This window comes from Mytilus edulis, chromosome 7, assembly GCF_963676685.1.
Source record: "Mytilus edulis chromosome 7, xbMytEdul2.2, whole genome shotgun sequence".
NCBI classification, from domain to species: Eukaryota; Metazoa; Mollusca; class Bivalvia; order Mytilida; family Mytilidae; genus Mytilus; species Mytilus edulis.
The window spans coordinates 21,363,326-21,369,999 of record NC_092350.1 but is presented as its reverse complement, the minus strand read 5'-3'; positions in this window follow the sequence as shown (position 1 = coordinate 21,369,999).

Sequence of the window (6,674 nt, the reverse complement as noted above, 5' to 3'; positions counted from 1 at the left end):
CATTTCCTGCTTTTAATTCTCTTTCTATTGATGACTATTTTAGTTTCGTTCAATTTTACAGTGTTAAAATTCAAAGGAAACCATCTTGTCTAAATATAGACAGTGAGTGATTAGATAATGACTGTCATACTTGATATTGATTGATATGGAAATTCTATTAGAGGTTACTCAAGGTCAAAATAGAATTACTATGATGGGAAGATTTAAAAATTAGGCTATTTAAAATTTAAAATGTATAGTATTTTCATTGTTTTATATAAATGTTCAATGATTCATTATGTTTTAAAACTTGCTCCTTTCACTTTTTATGATGACATGAATTATCATTGATATTGTTATATTTATAAATTAACCTATAGCTGTACAATGTAACCTATGGGAATGCAACAAGAGTATAAATCTCAATAACCGAAAATTATACCATAGCTATCTATGGTATAATTTTCACAATTATACCATGGTTTTGTTGTGTATGATTTTCGAAAAGAAAAACAAAGATGGCAAGACCTAAAGGAGGCCGCCTGAATTTTTAAATTGACACATGAACAACATAGTCAATGTGGGGCCACTAAGCTAAACTGCCCGCTTTGCACCAGCCGATATAAAATGCCTAGGGTGGGAATCGAACCCAGGTACACCAACTCCGTTGTCCCTATATTTTTAAATGAACAAAAAATTGTCAAGAGCAAATTTAAGAAAAGGTAAAAATGTGTTAAAATTTAATTATCAAATTATACATGAAAATAGAATGAAATTCAAAACAGTGTGGCTGTGGCCATTGATTGACACATTAAATTCATTCATTGAGTGGGATAATTTACGTGAACGTTTGTCTGTAACGACCACTGTTCATGACGTACATACAATAGACATTTAAACTGTGGGGTTACCAAAGGTTTCTTAACGCCTTTAATTATAAAATAATTCGAAAAAATAATCAGAAATAACCTTTATGTTTTGATTTATATAATTGATATAAATCAAAACATCGTGTTATTTCTGATTTATTTTTCGAATTACTTTATTAAGGTGTTGAGAACCTTTGGTGACCCCATAGTTTAAGTGTCTTTAAAAAGTACATAGTGAGCAGTGGTCGTTACATACAAACGTTCACCTAAATTGTCCCAGTCAATGGATGAATTTAATGTGTCAATCAATGGCCACAGCCACACTGTTTTGAATTTCATTCTAAAAGTTGATCTTCGGTGATTCAGAATCTGACGTGTACTTAGATTGTAGTCCCATAGCCTCCATTGTACAGTTACATGAATATATTGGGTAAAAGGGTTTAAAATTGCCGAGGCACATTTTTGGGGGGAGAAAGTAGCGGAAGGCACGCCCTTTTCAAGGAGCTTCATGTAGATGCGTAGTTTTTTTTAAATATAGTTTTACCTTAAATGTTGACTTGCTAGACCCCTTGGCCCCCCCTTTAAAAATCCTTGATTCTCATCCGATTTGATATAAATCTAAACTGTTAACGAGGTTGCTTAAGTAATAACAATTATGTTTGAGAATTAAAATAGATAGGTTCCTTTAAATGAAGCTGAACATTTTGTTTTAATTCATCTAGAATATACATCGCATGCGATTTTAATCGTGGACATTTTGAATTCCCTGTTAATTAATGCGTCTGGGCTTCTGGTACAAATTAAAACGTGGAATTATTCATCCAAACTCACTAAAAGATTCTTGAGATTTAAATTTCCACAGAATTATAAAATTAATCAAGTTTGACCAATAAAAATTTAAACATTTCGAACATTTAACATTTTAATAAAATAAAAAAATACACTCACCTTTTGCAGTTCACATTTTAATCTGGGGTTCCATGAAAACTTTTAAAATATCTCTTGCAGTCATATGCAGAACATCCAATTTCTTTTGTCTGTAACATTACCCGTCACCACTGTAGATGTGCATCCATCGCTGTCGAAAAACCTTGTCTAACTGATGTTCCCGCTGTTTCAGAAGCCCGTGCTTATTTCAGAAAGTAGGCAGAGCTTAATGTGTAAGGTCCAAAAAGGGTAATTTGACTGATTCTTATTAAAGGGAAACTTCGCAAAAAAATCAAAAATTGATATTATGTCCATTCTGTATAAAAATGATCAAATTTATAGATATTAAAGTTTTATTCCGCTAAATAAGAGATCACCATCAATTTTAAATTTTGTGTATCAGTTCTTTGCTCTCCGCCATCTTGTCACCTTCTCCGATGAAAAATCCCGATATGTCTATAAACCGCAAAGGAACAAAACTACAGTAAACGATGTAGTCGTAATTGCGTGTCGATATCTTGTCAATCGTACGGTTGTTTTATCTGACTGACTAACTTGATACGGAAAATGGTCTTATATTTTTAAATAACCATATAGTCTGTTATTTTTAAACTGATAATATTGTAATTAGTTAAAAAGTCAAAGTTCAAATCATAAATAAGTGTTCCGTGGAAATTGTTTTCGAAAATCTAATTCGTTCATAATTCTTTCAAGTAATAAACTTTATTTAAATAAATTCGGATCTTCCCTCATCTGATCACCAGCATGGCTAAAGGTAGTACTCCCAAAGGTATTGGAAGGGGTGTAAGGTGACACGTCCAGGTATTCAATCGATTTCCTGTCCGGCGGGCTTGCAAGTTCATGCATAGTTTCACTTCTGTAGGTATTGATCAGTGTACACGACCGTTACTTATAACTTTCCATTTTGAACTATCAGGTGCATGTATAATATACATTTTTGTCTTGCGTGTCCGAAAGTGATATAATATACTAGTCATTACTGAACTCATACGCTTGTTTATAAATAACATTTCTGGTGTAAAGAATATTATTTATAAAAAAAAAATAATACAAAAAAAAAATTGAAGAAATACAAATCTATTTACATATTTTTCCAAGGGTTAATTTGGGAAAATGTAATATATACTCGTTGTCAATAGTTTAGGACAGATTGGAACATACCAGAATTATTGATTTAAAAAAAATGTGCGCACTTTTCGACGATCATGTATACATTGAACATAAGAAAGAAACATACATTTTGTGTAAATTGTGGTAAAAGTTTTGTAAATAGACTAGTCCACGTATGCCAACAGTATGTAATCAACGAATTCGATAGACTATTGTATACCAAAAGAAGAAGAAGAAAAAAAAAAAGAAACAATTTGATTTAAATACAGGTCAATTTATAACTTGCTTTGGTTCATCGAAGTTAAGAACATAGTAAACTCACAGATTTATATATCAATTAGATTGTTCTCGAATAAAGGACGAAATTCGTCTTCATCACAATTGTTCCAACATTCATGTAAAATATATGCAACTGGACGTACACTAATAATCCCCAAGGGATGTGAATATTTTCTAGGAAAACTATTGAGTATCAATTTCGGGATTTATTTTCTTTCTTGATATTCAATGACAGCAATTTAAAGAATAAACTGCTTGTCGGATATTTGTCCGCTTTAGGGGTATTCTTGCAAGTTGAACAGACTTATAATAACATTCAAAAATAGGGAAAGATAACATTAAATTCGTTGTCTTTTAATTTTAAACATCGTTGGTCAAATAGTTATTTAAATATATATATACGTTGGGAGACGACGATTATTATAGTAGTCTCAGATTTTAATAAGGACGTTCCCGATTATGAATAAATTTGGTTGACGTTTTTCACACTTGAAAAGAATATCTATTCGTAATTTTTCGATTCCATTCCAATACAAAAGTATTTTTTCTTTATTCGTACATATTATATTCCGCTTCGGTAGAGTTATCTTTAGATAGTTTCATATATTAATTAATACATGGCTTTCAAAAGTCTAAATGTAAGTGTTCTCGTACATTTTTTCGCCTAATAAAGACAAATAAAAATGATTTAGTAAAGCTATTTCTAATTTCTAAGTCCCCCTTTTTTATGAGACATAAATCAAGGACAAGACTTGTATATCATTTCATTCTGACATATGCATTAAGTTTCCCGTCTTTAACCGAAAATTGTGTATTTCTTAGTAAATTAACTTATTTGAATTCAAATAAATAATAGCACCAAATATAATTAAATAATTCCACGGCGACCAATTTTTATTTGTCACCAACTTGAATATGTATTTTTAATGTGTGTATTAAATGCTCCCACTGATCCGAATAGACAGTCACACCTGGCAAGGTGTGCCCTAGAGGCGTGATTATATACCGAAGTGCAAATAACAATTTACCTTTCAACAAGCCATCTACGAGTATTGCCACAGAACCGTGAATACACACATCGTATAACCCTAGTCATAGCAGAGATAGTAAAAGGACAATAATAGTACACCAACATATTGTCTTTACAGATTATTGTACTTTAATTTGTTCACCTTATCAGTCCGAAAATGCATTTATTAAAAATAAATTTATAACTTTTTGTGTTGTCTACAAAAATAATTCGAATATATACGTTTAACATAGATAATTTATCTCACGAATGAGTACAATTGAACGTCTGTGCGTTTTATCTTCTTATTATCGGATGGTTATTAGATAAAGCATAAGTCATCGGCGCGCTTACGATTACGTTAAAATATGATTAAAAACCAAGACTTTTAATGATTGTATTTTAAATCCCGGCATGCAAAAATCAGGAGAAAACGTCACGACCTACAGGAAGTAGTTGATATTTTTTCATTAATTATTGAATTTCTCCTTTATTACTGCACATATAGCGATAAAACTTTGTGAATATATATATTAGGTCATAATGAACATATTTAAACCCTAAGTAAAAAATCGTGAATTTTCCCTTTAAAGTATTTTTAAAGTAAACTAACAAAAATATATGAAATACACATTAAATTTTTTAAACAGCAATATATGCGATAGGTTAAAACAGATATTTCATATATTTTGGATAGTTTTGTGGTGTTTCATAAATTATACCATAGCTTTTGTTGAAACCCCTCGGCAACCTCACTCGACTTCGTCTCGTGAGGTTATTGCCGTGAGTTTCAACAAAAGCTATGGTATAATTTACGATACACCACAAAACTATCCAAGAGATATGAAATATCTATAATAACTTAACTGTTTACAAAATTTAGAATTTTTTTAAATACTAAGGCTTTTCTACCTCAGACATAGGTTACCTTAGCTGTATTTGGCAACATTTGTAGGAATTTTGAATCTCAATGCTCTTCAACTTCGTACTTTATTTGACTTTTATTAACTTTTTTGAATCGAGCGTCACTGATGAGTCTTTTGTAGACAAAACGCGCGTCTGGCGTATATATAAAATTTAGTCCTGGTATCTATGATGAGTTTATTCAGTGCAATTTTAGATATATATTTTGTGAGTTCCCAAATATTTTATATGTTTCTACGTTCAAAATTCATGAAAATTATTTAATTTTGAAAACAATAGTTCCACTGTATTTTTCTGAAGATTTGATTGTTTTGTCATGTTTATAGATTTACACAATATGAAATAGCTTATATTTTTTGTAATATTATTTTTACAGAAGTGCTGAATTTTGTCAAACTTAAGTATAAGTCTTGAGATGAAAAACATTCAGGAAAAATTTGTGTTTTATGTGATGAGTTGATCACAAATTAAAAAAAAATGTCACAAAATTTGATGTTGTTAGGAGTGTAAAAAAAACAATTTTTGTATTTTTAGGCATTCTAATTGCTAATGTAAACTGGGGTTATTTATTCAACCTCTTTTAATGAAAAATATCTTGTTGACATTTGGTAAAAGTTGTATAGTCTAGCTGCAATATTTCCCTGTTCAACATGAGATTTCTGTGTTATTAGGTCTTTCGACTATTCTGTGGAAATTTTGATTTTTTCCCCTTCTGCTAAAGTTACGTGACCTATTTGTGGTTTCGCAAGATGTTGCTTAGTTTTTTTTCATATGATATCGAACAGTTATTGTGCTTTTGGTTGCGCTTTTGAAACTGAACCTGTTTAGTCAAAGTCTTTTTATTGTAAGGGTTACCTCCCCAAACACTGTTTTCTTTGTGGTGAGATCTCCTCCCTAACAATAAAAATAACTGACAAATTTATTTAACTAAATTGCTCCCTATACCTGAAGGATGTTTTGTCCAATTTTGACGGAAGCGATACCAAGAATCCATATTAGAGATATACCCCTAATGCATTTGAAATAAGTGATATGCCTTTCAAACTGGAAAACCATATTAAGTGATAGAAGTATAGAAAATTAGGTCAAGGTCAAATTCTTAATTTTGAGTTTTCCTTGTTCTTTGATCTCTGTCACTTTTAAAGATATGTATAAAAGAACTAGTGCAAAAAGATGTGTATAAACGAACTAGTGCAAAATGTTTACCTAATTGGGATTGAGGTATGATACATTTGGTCTGAACAATCCAATGATATCTTAAGAGTTATTGGACCTGAAGTGATTAATTGATTATTACTCCAACTTGGTACGTAATAAAGCTTAGGGTCTATTGCACACTGTTGGTCAAAATGAGACATTGAAAATAATCAACCGGAAGTGAACTTGAGTAAACCGGAAGTAGTTTTTTTTGCACTTATTTCATGGCAGTACGTTGAAAACTATAATTTTTATGCCCCACCTACGATAGTAGAGGGGCATTATTTTTTCTGGTCTGTAGCCCCGTTCGTTAAATTCGTTCGTCCATCCGTTCGTCTGTGCGTCCGTTCGATTAAAGT